This window comes from Pipistrellus kuhlii, unplaced genomic scaffold (assembly GCF_014108245.1).
Source record: "Pipistrellus kuhlii isolate mPipKuh1 unplaced genomic scaffold, mPipKuh1.p scaffold_m20_p_7, whole genome shotgun sequence".
NCBI classification, from domain to species: Eukaryota; Metazoa; Chordata; class Mammalia; order Chiroptera; family Vespertilionidae; genus Pipistrellus; species Pipistrellus kuhlii.
In genome coordinates this window covers 18,293,475-18,307,347 of record NW_023425573.1, presented here as the reverse complement: position 1 = coordinate 18,307,347, position 13,873 = coordinate 18,293,475, and the positions used below count along the sequence as shown (strand labels likewise).

At 37.8% G+C, this 13,873-nt stretch overlaps 1 long non-coding RNA gene across 1 annotated transcript in view; it reads right to left on the bottom strand.

The window, feature by feature from the left end:
• Positions 1–13,873, bottom strand: part of LOC123651658 — a 370,822-nt gene that overhangs the window by 154,146 nt on the left and 202,803 nt on the right. Inside the window, exon 2 of the long non-coding RNA XR_006740519.1 lies at positions 5,494–5,543. This is a non-coding gene — a long non-coding RNA (uncharacterized LOC123651658). The remainder of the gene's footprint in view (positions 1–5,493; positions 5,544–13,873) is intronic.

The following is a 13,873-nucleotide window of genomic DNA, read 5'->3' as shown; positions in this document are numbered from 1 at the left end:
AAATTTCATTTTTTGGTTGTGTTGTTCATGTATAAAACACGGTAGAAAAATCCATAAATAATTTTACTTGAAGCTGATGGCATTTCTCTTCCTATTTTGTTAAATTAACCACCCTGTATTAAGAAGGAAGATCACATTTGAAAATTTATATTATCATCATCTCAAAATTATATAATTAGCGCTCACTTTAAACCAAACCTCATCAAGCTTTTAACTCCATTCTCTCTCTCTTTCACACCCACACAGGCACACACACATGCACACACCCAAACTGTATTTTTCTCTCTGTATCTATGTTTTTCCATTCTCTCCTTCTTCTCCTGCATATGGTGTCCTACTGAAGAATTCTCACCTAGACTAACGCAGCAGGTTTCTGACTAGTCTCCCAGCCTCGCTCAACTCTTTGCTTGCTCTGCAGCCAGAATGACCTTGTTTAAATGCTTCACTGGTTTGCTTTTGCCTTGAGCATAACTTCAGTGCAGACTTCTGACCCTACCTGCTCTGCCTCCTTACATCCTTGGCCTCCCTCTCCTCAACTGCCCTTTCTTTTTGCCCTCAGGTGACAGGGGCTGTCAGTGACCCAAGGGAGGAGGCTTACTCCATGAGGCCATGAAAGGTGCTATCCCTTTAAGTAAAGCTCTTCCCATCGACAGGCTTGCCTTAAATGCTAGTCCACTCTTCACATCTCAGAACAAAAGGCATGTCCTAAGGGGGCTGTGCTCCCTAAATCCACAGGCTAGGTCACTCCTTAGAGTGGTCTATCACATAGCAACCAATAGCATTTCCAGGATATAAAATCACATATGCATTAGCATGATTATTTATTTTGAGCCCCCCAAGAGACTGAATGTTCCAGAAAGGCAAAGCTCATGTTTGTTTTCCCTAATCCTGTATTCGATACAGAGAGCCTGACGCAAAGGAGGCAAACAAAAAACATTTGTTAATTAAACACATAAAACTCCATTTCAACATACAGGCTTACCACCACTGTTAAAACTCTCAGTGCTAATTATAAAAATGCATTTTTTAAATGTGTCTTCCCTTCTTAATACCAGGCTGGTTTAATATATAGAAATAAATAAAAATACAATGATAAGTTTCAGGTGAAATTGCCTTATAGGTTTCATTGCCTTATAGGTTTCTCTCGCATTTTTCATACAATAACAACAAAACCAGAAAGATGAAATTCAGCTGCTTGACATATTCCCAAGCTACCAGAAAGAAATATATTGCCCCAGAGAGTTAACCTTTTTTTATTTCCCCCCCCCCCCAACCTCCTTTCATAGTCCCTGGATGTTTCCTGGGAGGATTCAAACTGCTTTGCACAAAATTTTTTTCATGGTGGATAAGACTGTACAAAGCCAAAGTCTGCGATGGGTCAGAGAAACCCAAAGAACTTTATCCATCAACAGCCCATAGAACCAAGAGCTCCCTCCCTCCTTTGGTCCTATGGAAGGCAGCCCTCGGGGCTCTGTCTTAAATATCTGTGCCCTTGGAACTTTCTGCAGAGATCCCTGGATGGGATTATTGTTCAGCATTGCCCAACCATACAGCTTAGCTTGATATGTTTACATATCATGTCTTAATAAGATTCATTTTAGAAACGGTCTTTTCTAAACACCTATACCTAAAATTAAAAATACTAAAGAGAAGGCATACTCAAGTCATTTCCCAATAAGCAGATGGCAGATGGGCCCCATCGTACCCAGCTCTGGACTGCATGAAGCAACAGATTGTGCATCTTTTCACAAATCCTCAAATTAGAAATTTTATAGCATCATGAATTGCAAGATGAAGTCTGTTTTCCTGAGAAGGAGACCTGATGCTAATCTCAGAGCCTTCATCTCCTCCATAGAGCACTTTGCAAATAAAATTGCTTCACAATCTATTTAATTAGCTATTGCTCACAACCATTCTAGCAATTCACATGACAGTTATTTGTATTTTATGGTTGCATTAACTTGCTCAAAACATGCCCTGAACAATTTCTTGGTGTCTGATTTCACACTAGTTCAACAACAGGGATGGAGAAAGTGAGCAACTGGAGGGCCTGAATGGAGCAATGTACCCCACTTCCTCTTAGTACTGCATGACCATGAAACAGTTTTAGTAATGGGACCCTCAACAGATGCACAGGACCTACGCTTGGACTGCCTGCTAATTCCATCAATGAACACACATGACATAGCAGTCTGAGGGCACTTGTCCAGGTGCCTCTTTTCTGACAAGGAAGGAGACACAGCAGAGAACAGAAAACTGAACTGAATTGCTGAAATGTTGGAAACTGCCGAGAACCAATTCCAGCATGTAATAATTACAAGTTTCACCAAAAGGTTGGTGAAGCTTGGGTAGCTCAACAAGGGTGAGCCACATATGTAGTTTACCTGTTGAAAATGGCTAAACAGCCCTTCCCCCAAACCTGAATAGAATAATTATTTGCTGCCAGACAGCTCAGGAATTTTATTGCCTCCTGTTGGCCAAACACCTGAACAACTCTGTACCCTTTGAAGCCCTACCCTTTGAATTGTATTATCTCCAACTTGTCTTAGGACAAATTGTGTTAAATAAATAGCATGGGAGCCTACGACAAGAAGAGTCTTCAGCTCCTTCAGCTGAAGATCTTTCTGATCCTCAATACCTTTCAAAATTATCTTTTGTCTCTGGACTCTTTAATGATCTACACACAGCCCCTTTCTCCAGAATGCTGAACCCTTTGTAAGACTGGGACAAAAATCTGAGTTTCAGGGAGTGGCTGCTCTCAGTGTGTGACTCAGACATCCTTCTGCAAGCTTCTCAAGTTGAGAGACAACTGTAGGACCTAGAATACTTGCCAATACATAAAATGTGGCTTTTCTATTGGCTGGAATGGTGTTCAGAAGTTAAAAGCAATAAATTAAGTTAACATGAATGAACATGGGAAATTAAAAAAAAATTGTTGAGTAAAAACACAACTTCTAGAACAACATACATACCATTTATGTAAAAAGAAAAAAATCATACACACACACACACACACACACACACACACGAAAACCATTTTATTTTTCAAGTATGCAAGTCAATATACATGTGCAAATCATGAAAAAAGTGTTTTGTGCATATAAGCTTGAATTCTTTCAAGAAACATTTAGGGCTATTCTAAGGGGGAAAATGAATAAATAGCTTAGGAAATCTATTTTTTTTAACTTGTAGTTTAGAAATAAGTCAACTGGTTAAATGTTAGCTTTTGTTTTGCATGTATATATCCAAATATATATAAGCATATATAAAGATTTATATATACATATGTGTTATATGTAGTATTTTATATACTATATATAATCTGTTTATGAGCTAAAGGATAAATAAAGAATTCATCAGTGTTATTGTACCAGAGGGAAGAATTAGAGCTGATTATCAAAAAAAATCCATATAGTCAATGATCAATAAAATTATAACAAGAAACAAATAATGAAATGGCATAAAGTATAAATATCAGATAACATGTACTGAGTCCTTATTATAAGCCAAGCACTCTTATAAATGTTTTGCATGTTTTAATTAATTTTATCATTACACAACCCCATGAGGTAGTCATGATGATTATATCCATTTTGTCGAAGAGGTCATCAATGCCCAGGGGTTACATTTTCTGCCCAAGTGTAGACAGATTGGAAGTGGAGGAGCCAGAGGTCAGACCCAGGCAGACTGTTTACCCACTGTCACCTTCATGGCCCTTACATTCTGATCTGACCTTGCTACCTCTCAGGAGAGGCACTGTCCCATCATCTGAGTGCAAAGGTGCATCATGGGACTTAATTCTACTTCCAGTGGGAGATCTGGATCTGATCATAGTAAACTGTTCTCATCCTATTCCACTGTCACCTAGGAAGTTAGAATCAGAGCAAAGCACTGCTGACAAGGCTTAGAAAGGCCAACCTCCTAACATTCAGGGAAACTAGCTTCTAAAATATCTGACCCAGGTTCATAAATTATTGAATGCTTTCAAGACAAAAAATTAAATTAGTAATTTCTTTTTCCATTCAATGCATTTCAAAACCAACTCTAAAGCTATTGACTTGGCTTATATATGTGTTTTCTTCTCCAGGGAAGGATTGAAACTGTAAGACGCACCGGCATAAATTTAATTCTAACTCAAAATGCAGTTGTCTGACTCAAAGATGTAGACAAAATAAGATTTCTCCTCTCTTTCTTTTTTAAGGTAGAGAGGTTTTAGATCAAAGATCAAGAAGCTTCATAGCTAACATGCATTTATTCCTGGCCCTCCCGAAACTTAAAAAAAAAAATCTGACATAAATCAATTTAAAAAACAACAATAGCAATCAAATACAAAAAGACAAAGAGAGTAGTACAGATGACAACAGTGAATGAGAGGCTGCAGTAAAAGTTTGGAAGAACAAAAGCAGGTATGGCAGAGGTAAATATTGCTTGGGAAAGAGAACACTGAAGAAAAGCAGACCCATTCAGCCTGCTCAAGAGGTGCGGTTTCAGCCAGGGGCTCACAACGCAGAGAACAGGTGAAGATCTACAGTTGAGTTTGGACATTAGGGATGCTCTTTTGTTCTACAAAGCCAGGTCCCCATCAGAACCGAGCAATCTAATTATTGCAGGAAAAAAACTGGGGATTCAGGTGCACCAAGCACAAGGAGGTGGGAGGGAGTGAAGGGTAGGATACTGGCCAAACAGAAGACAAAAATGAAATTCTGTGCTTATGGTGTGAAGCCAGCCAGTGTTCCTAGGGCAGCATTTTTCTCTGTAGAACTGGAAGCACCCCTGGACAAACATCTCCAAGAACTGGAAAGTGTGGATTAGGGGCTGTATCTTTATGCCTGGTGACCCTGCAAAGGTGGACAAGCTTCATGCAGGCACAGAGAGTTCTCCATGCTCATTTAACCTCATACTTCAAAATGAACAGAAAACCAGAGATCACCTGACACTGTGACAAGCCTCTGACCTGACATACAGAGATTACATCAAATAGACCTATATATACAACAAAGCACAGGGCACTTCTCAAAGAAGCCAAAATGATTAGGGAAGCTGAGGAAAATTGCCAAAATAAATGAATATCACCAGAGAGATAAACATAAACAAATTGCTAAGAAAAGAGGCTAATCAGAAAAGAAGTAACAGTTCTTAAAAGTTAAAAATGGCCAGAGGAAAATGGTTCATAAAAGAGTTAGAAGTTAAGAATTATTCCAAAAATTAGAGCAAAGGATAGAACATAAAATAAAAATGATAAAATTATATCAACTTAAGAAATCCAATAATAGGTGTTCCAGAGAAAGAAAGAAAAAAGAAAAAAAGAACAAATTCTGAGAAAGCAATTTTCAAAGAAGTAATTCAATACTTCCCAGAACTGAATGACATGAGTTTTCAAATAGTGGAGACACAGCACAATGTCTAAAATGCCTGGCACCAAGGACCATCTCATAAAATTTTAGAAAACAAGGAACAGGACATTAAAGAAGAAGGAAAAAACAGATTGCATACCAAATAGTAATGATGAAAATGACTTCTGAGGCAACACTGGAATCTGGGATCTGAAAGGAAGTGGAAAAATATATTTGAAATTCACAGAAATGTACTTTTTTAATGTAAATTTCTACAGCAAGTTTTCTCCTCTATAAAGTGGAGATGATAAAGTGAGTTAACATTTATAACCTACCTAGAATAGAACCTGAGAACTAAACATGCTCATTGTATTTGTTTAGTGCATTAAAAAAATGGGGTACCCTGCAAGTGAAATCTCTAATGGAAGATAGAAGAGAGATGTTTAAATATGTACGTATTCTAAGCCTATTTTGATGGGCACATGATAGATGTTGAAGGATCTGAAGGTCTTTACACAGCACAGACTGCCCCTAAATCCCACAATCTCCTGCCTCCTTGAGATTCCCTCTCAGATGTCCAACTGCAATGTGACCATGTATCACCAAACAGGGGTACCTTTGGAGTGAAACGAAGCTGTTGATAATTATGTCATGATGACTATCCAATAACAATGACTATCCAAGGCAACCAACATGTGTGAACTGAACTTTGGCTCTTCTCTCTTAAATTTGCTTTTTCTAAAATCTCACCCCATTTTGTTAGTGGAAATCCCATTGTTCCAGTTATCTAAAGCACAAATCTCTGACTCCCCTCTCTCTAAAGCACACTACATCTAATATGTCAGCTAATCTTACCAACTCTACCTTCAAAATATGCCCCAAGTTTCACCATTTCATACCCTGGAGGCTATATTTCTACAGTAGCATCTTACCATTTTCTACCAGCACAGCCTTTTTCCATTTGTTCTCATTCCAGCAGCCAGTGGCTTCTCAGAAATCTAAGCCTGACCTCATATCTTGTTATTTCATCGTTCATTAACCTCCAAAGGCTCCCATCTCTCAGTGTGAGAACTGATGCCTTGATGGGCACATGGCCTGTGGGAACTCTAATCAGAGTTCACTGGAAGATCAAGGCCAATTTCCCATATGCATGCATTAAGACAAGGATGTAATCTGTTTATGTTAATGTAGCACAAGCATCGCAAAATGGCACAAGGCCTCTATTGTTTGAGCATGTATATAAGTTGCCACTGACCAGCCAATTGGGCTGGGCTGCTTTGTGCAGCTGCTTCGGTGGGGCTACTTTGAAGAACTACTTTGTCTATGGCTCCTGTAGTAGCAATGGCTACTCATTCTATAATAAGGTCTCTCATGTATGTGCCTAAGGCATCTTATGTCTTCTTCACCTAATACTCAGTGTCCATGAAGGTCCAGTTCTTGGTAGGAGACCTGTGCTCCAACAGTTGGCATAGTTGAGCAGGATCAAGCACCTGTGTGCACACACAGCCCTACACCATTTGTCCTCATGCACAACCCTGTCCTCTCCAGCCACATGGCACTCTGTTTCCTCTCTATGCTTGTTTCTATAATATGTCATAGCTCTCCTACCTAAGGGACTTTACATTTTGTGTTTTCTAGACCTGCAATTTCCACCCACATTTATCTTTATGGGTCACTCTTTTGCCTACCACCAATTTTTGTGTGTGTATTTTAAAATTCAAGCAATACATTCTTATTTTGATCATTTTTGTATTGAAAATTTCATCCCTCATTTCAGTGCGTCCTATCCCTCCGACCTGCTTTTCACCTCAGTATTATCACATCTTCTACAATTTAATATATATTTTGTTCATTGATTCTTTCCCCAACAAGATATCAGTTCTATTGGGGCAGTGAAATTTTAATATCTTGTTCACTGCTGGGTACCTCTAACTAGAACTACACCTCATTAAATATTTATTGAATGAATAAAATAAGAATATAAACATGTTATTTAAAATATGAAGTTAATAGTAAGAGAACCCAGGTAGAAGAGCTGAAAGTGATTGGTATGGGGCAGGGGAGAAGACTAGGGTTGGGCAATGGATGGCTGTTTTTCTCATAAGCATTCTAGTATTAGCTAATTAAAAACTGATTATTAGTTTTCTTTTTAAAAGTAAATTAACCTCATGAATAAAGGTGGATAAATTCTTGGCAGCATAAACTTCTGGATCTGTGTCAACAATGTCAAGATGCTCTTCAATTTCTCCCACTTCCTTGAATGCCCTGAGGTGCACAGCCTCATGCCCTCACATCTGTAGAGGCAGCATAATATGTATCTTCTCTGACTTGCCCATCACTGTAGTGTTTCCATCACCCATGAAGCTCTGAACCCATAGCTGCCCAGGGTGTGTTGGTTTTCTGGGGCTGCCATAACGAAGTACCACAGTCACTGTGGCTTAAATAACATAAATTATTTTCTCCATAGTCCAAGACAAAAAATGTATCAGGGCTGCTTTCTCCTGAGGCCTTCGGTCTTGGCTTATAGATGACCATATTCTTCCTATGTCTTTACATGGTCTTCCCTCTGTGTTTGTGTCCTAACCTATTCTTAAAAACACATCAGCTGTATTGGATGATGGTCCAGCTATATAGGCCCACATTTTACCACAATTATCTCTTTAAAGGCTCCATCTCCAAATACAGCCACAATCTGACATATTGAGGGGTTAGAACTTGAACATATGAATTTTTGCCCCATTACACACAGCAACACATTGAATGCCTTTCAGGTTCCTACTGAAGAAACATGAAAAGGAGAAAGAGTGGGGCATCATGATTTTGTATGGATTTGTTTTCTACAAAACAAACAAACAAACAAAAACCCTTAGCCCATCAGAACCCCTTAAAGAAACAGAGAAAGAATTTGTTATATTATTCAGGAAATTCTCCCCCAGTGACTTGGAGAACTTATTTAGAAAACAAAGGAAATGTTATTGCTGCAGAAATTTCAGCAATATAAGAAAGTTAAATTGAATGTTCAAGTGATCATCTCTCCTGGTGATCAGGCAAGCATTGCACTGAAGAGGAGGTATATCTGAATTGATTGGAAATGTCTGGGTACAACCATTTCTTTTCCTTTTTCTCTTTCTTTTTGCAAAGAACCACTGGCAAAACTAACAGTTTTTATTTTATTTTTCAAAATAAAATTTCACAGGGGCCTAGGCATTTAATTCACACACACACACACACACACACACACACACACACACACATTTTTAACTCTTAATTTCCTCTCTGACCATTCAGTTAGGTGTAGAGCTAGGGAAAACCAATGAAGAGACATCCCCTTGCAGAAAACATTGACAGGGATGGGGAATAATGAAAATCAAACATGGCCAAAAAAAATGGCTTTTCAGTATATTGAAAGGGAGATTGAATCCACCAGGGACCAAGAAATCCCCTCATCAAAATCCAATCTTGATTTTTACCTACGAACTGATTAAAGTCCCACCTGTCACTCAGCTGCTTTATCTCCCAGGTTCAGTGGATGAGCAATTTTGCAGCGGTTTGTCAATATGGTGTCAGTCCACCGAGACCAGAATGTTGTTCATGATGGTAAGAATAAAAAAGAGAGCCACTTACCAATGCATTTTATATTGCTATTAGGAGATATTTAAGTCATATGTTAAAAGCCAACAATTGTGAAGAAATTGCAGATTACAACAGCAATGCAGAGTTAATTATGACATCTTAGCACTGACACTTAACAAAACAATCTTATTTTCATATACCTTAAATAAGGTAAAGCTTGATTTGAAAACCAAAGTAACTTAAAGAGTCCAGAGACAAAATATTAATACATCTTTGTATGTTAAAGTATCATGAGAGCGAAACCAACTTGGAAAGATTCTGTGTGAGCATAGAAATCACTCTGGAAAAAACACACAATGATTTTATGTTTTTCATTAGTATTGTACCTTTGAAAATGTTCTTTCATTTTTCATAAAACTTATGTTTTATCATAATATTTATCTTTTGTTTGTTCTGCTGATACTGATGATCTTGTTTTATGAACACAATGAGAAAAGCTAGAAAAAGCCAAATACCTTTTCATATTAAAGACATTAAATATGTAAAACCACTGAAAGAAAATAGACAGTCCCCCAAAAGAAATGTTGATTAGAGTGTTGGATTCATAAAACACTGAGGAATATAATAACTGCCTGGTTACCCTGTGGTGATAAGATGTAATCATCATTTTCTCTTTTTTCCCTATGCCTCCAGGAGAGCATTTATAAATGGCCACACCATTTTTTTAAAGTTATTATAAAATGAGAAATATTTATAGAACATTCCATTAGGAAAGAAATTTATACCCATAACATTAACATTTGTTTTCTTTACATTGCAGAGGGCTCTCTCAAGCCCAGTCTCTTCCATCTTCCTAGGTTATGGTGCATACTTCCCAGATGGACTTCTAGGTAATGCTCATTAATTCTATTTGTCAATTCAAGAGAGAGGAGTCATCCAAATATTATATCACTTGGCATTCACTAACTTAACTAAATAGCCAGTCTTGAATGTAGAAAAGCATATTCTATTTATATGAATTCTCCTCCTTGAGAATTTTATTTTAGAGGAAGGAATATAGATTACATTTAACTTGAAGACTAGGAAACTAATTCAATATTAATTGTGAACATTTAAGTGGCCACTACATGCCAAGTACATTCTAACTTGCACTCTAGATCCATTTTACAGATGAGAAATTGAGTGTAAGCACTAGGGATGTTTTGGCTAAACATAAGAGAAAGCTAAACTACTATGGCTGACACCAATATATTTTATTTTCCTTCAGATAAAAAGCAATGAAAATGTAATATAGTCTAGAACTACCATAATGGTTCAATAATGTCATCAAGAACCTGTTATCTTTTCATCTCAGCATCATCAGCTTGTTGGAATATTGCTTCAGGATTGTTGACTGAATGGTGTTTGCAGGGTCTGGCATCATATTTTTTGTTTGTATCAGAAAAGGCTGTTTGGGAAAACAAACCTTCATGGGTGGTTTTAAACAGAGAAGAGATTTTACTTCAGGGAATTTAATGTTTATGGAATTGTTGGGAGAGTGTCTGGGGGAAGAGAGGTCTGCGTAGGTCCTTGCTGATTCTGGGTTTGCAGCTAGCTTTGGGGTTAGGAAGCTCTCGGAACCACAGAAAACTCTGACCATGATGCACTGCTCAGCCTCAGTGCAGGCAATTCTAAAAAACAAAACAAACAAAACCTGATCTGAAACCATTGTAAAATTCTCTTCTCTGCTAAAGTTCATGTATCTGTTCACTATTGTCAAACAACCAATAAAATATCTTTTTTTTTCTCACCTACTTTCCAAATTTCATGTGACTACTGACCCTAAACTGAAACCCTTGTGGCAGGAATTCTGAGAAAGGCAACTCCCAGGCTGCCAGAGCATACAGTACAAGAAAGGTATGGAAGGAAGAAAATGGAATTGAGTTAACAATAGACAATCCAGCACAAGGATCCAAGGAACAAGAAGGGCAAGCAAGATCCAGCAATGACCTTCACCCCCTTTACCATGAAAACAAATGTGTTTGTTATATTTCATTGTCTAGAATTGGGTCCCCTTGTGCACTTGGTTGCAAGGGAACAGGGAGAACATGCATTTAGCTTTTCTTGCTGTTCTGTGGATGCAAGAGAGAATCTCATGAGCAAACTCAAAAGATAGATGGCAGATTGAGATGATACAGATATGATTTTTCAAAATAACAAAGAACTTTTACAAATATAAACAAACAAAAAGCAAAAAAATAGGAATCAAGATAGAAAAAATGGTGAATATAAATGTCCAAATATAGCAGAGAATATCCAAAAAGTGCACAAAAGCATCCTCAATATTTCCCTGGCTGTGGTGCTCAGTGGGTAGAGCATCAGCCTACACACTGGTGGGTACTGGGCTTGATTCCTAGTCAAGGGCATATACCTAAGTTTGAGATTAGATCCCCAGGCCTGGTCAGGTCAGGGCGTGTATGGGAGGCAACCAATAGATACACCTCTCTCAGGTCAGTTTCTCTCTTTCTCTCCATCCCTCCATTCTACTGTCTCTAAAGATCAATAGAAAAAAAAATCCTCAACTGGGGATTAACAAAAAATCAATTAAAAATCCTCAATATCATAAATAATCAGAGAGAACTGTACATTTAAACTAAGATAAATTATATTGTCATGGGATTATAGACTTGTGTAGCTATTCTAGGTGGCAACCTGATTGTACTTGGTTAAAGTAAGTAGAGATTTACACTCTGACTCAGAAACTCTGCTCCCAAGTGGCCATTTCCAAGAAATTATCAAGCATGTCAATAAACAGGTATGGACCCAGTTATGACAGCTGTTAATGGTGGTGGAAACTGGAGGCAATGGATAGGTGAAATGTGCTACATGGACACCATGGTGGATGAGAAAACAGAAGTAACATGGATGAAACCAACCAGCATAGTATAAAGTAGAAAATAAGTAAAACACTAAATGAGATCTCCAAGGCCTCTTGTAAAAACAAAAAATATGTTCAACCAAAATACAATGCATACTTAATGATCACACGTTAGAATGAGTGGCCATGATGAGGAAAATAGAAAAGGGAATGGAGATAAAGAATAAATAAGCAAACTGAAAAAGAGTCTTATTTAAACCAAAGATAATGTGTCCTAAACTGAGGATGATATGATTTATTTAACCCTGGGAAACCTATCTTAATGTAAAGGAGCTAATAATAAATCAATTTAAAATATAAGTTGTGTGTGTGTTTGTTACAAACACTAATACCCATCTATGCCCTCAGAGAAATGTGATTCTAATGCATAGGTTCTGAGAGTTATCTGTACACAAACCAATCTTGGTTACTATGAATCCTTTCCTAATGAGCCCCCTCCACAAGGGTGTGCCTCCCCTGGAGACAGCTCTAAGGCAGCTGTTTTTCAACCGCTGTTCCGCGGCACACTAGTGTGCCGTAGGTGCAGACAAGACAAGAATTTTATAATTTTTCACTATTTTGTTTACTTAATATTTCATAATAAAGTAATTATAAAATACTTTCTTTGTGTTTATTTGATTCCTATTCAAGAGAATTACTTTATATATAGTCAATATAGGCACAGAGTTAAATTTTTTAACATTTTCTAATGGTGGTGTGCCTCGTGATTTTTTTCATGAAACAAGTGTGCCTTTGCCCAAAAAAGGTTGAAAAACACTGCTCTAAGGGTTTGGGGGAGACAGAGAGGTACAATTAAAGATCAATGGACCAGGAGCCAGACAACACACACTTTGTGGGTAACGTTCTCCTTTTTGTTAGAAATAATTAAGTGGTTCTTCTTATCAGGTTGTGAGTGAAGTATTCAAAACTCCAAGGAGCAGCCATCAGTCACAAGGATTTTTCTACAAAGTCTTTAATTTTCCAAGAGTGTGTTAAGAAAGAAATAATCAGATATTATCTACTAAGGTTTCTCAGCCCTCTGCTTGTGAGGTTTCTTTCTTTTCCTTTCAAAAGCCTAGTCAGGGAAGCTTTCCCTTGCCCTCAATTAGGAGGAGCAGAAAGAGAAATCTGTCAAGTCTGTGGACCAGCCTGTTCTCCACTTCCCTGGGGGTTCGTGGAAACAAACTCCCTCTTTTATTCCAGGGGTGATTGGCAATGATGACATCCAAGAACAACTATTCCCTTTTCAGTTTGGATGCTCAGTGGTAGGTGTCCTCTCTTCTCAAATGGAAATGTTTGATGCAGCCAGCATGCATAATTTATCATGACATAGGACAAGATAGAAATGTTTTGCTGATCATGTCCTGCCATTACACCCTCCCCTTCCTGACACCTATGGGGAATCCCTGGAAAATCAGAGACCAATCTTGGTGGCAGTCACTCTCCTGGTAGCAATTTACCAAGCACATCTCTTTCACAAATGAAGGCATGATTGGCACCTGAGGAAAGGACAACAAGGAACAAGATTTTCCGAGGATGTCTTAGCAAATCCCTGCAACTTAGTGCCTGTGTGACTTTAGACAAGCTATTTAACCATTTTTAAATGTCTATTTACTCTAAACAGATCTAAAATATTTCTAAGCACAAATAGTTGTTGTGAGAGTAAACCAAGGCACTTAGGAGGTAAAACCAAGTAGATTACAGTATTTTTATCTCCCAAAGTCCTTACTTCTGAGCCCCAGGTTACACTGTTCATTGGACTAGTGGGGAAAGTGTGTTCCCTTGGTAAAAGAGTGTATAAATCCACTCAAATACAGGGATGATAGCCTCTTTATAAGGTAGCCTCCTTTCAAATAGAGAAACCCATTATCATCATTTTCATATTATACTGAACTCATGTTACATATCAGTATTATGATATATATGCAAATGTACCTAAGTACATTTGTCTTTTTTTTTTTTTTGGTACCTTAAAAATTAATCTAAAATTGCACCTTGCTATTGTGTTCTTTTAGTTTTTAAATATCTGCATAAATATTATTAGGAAGTTGTATGGACACACTCAGAAATG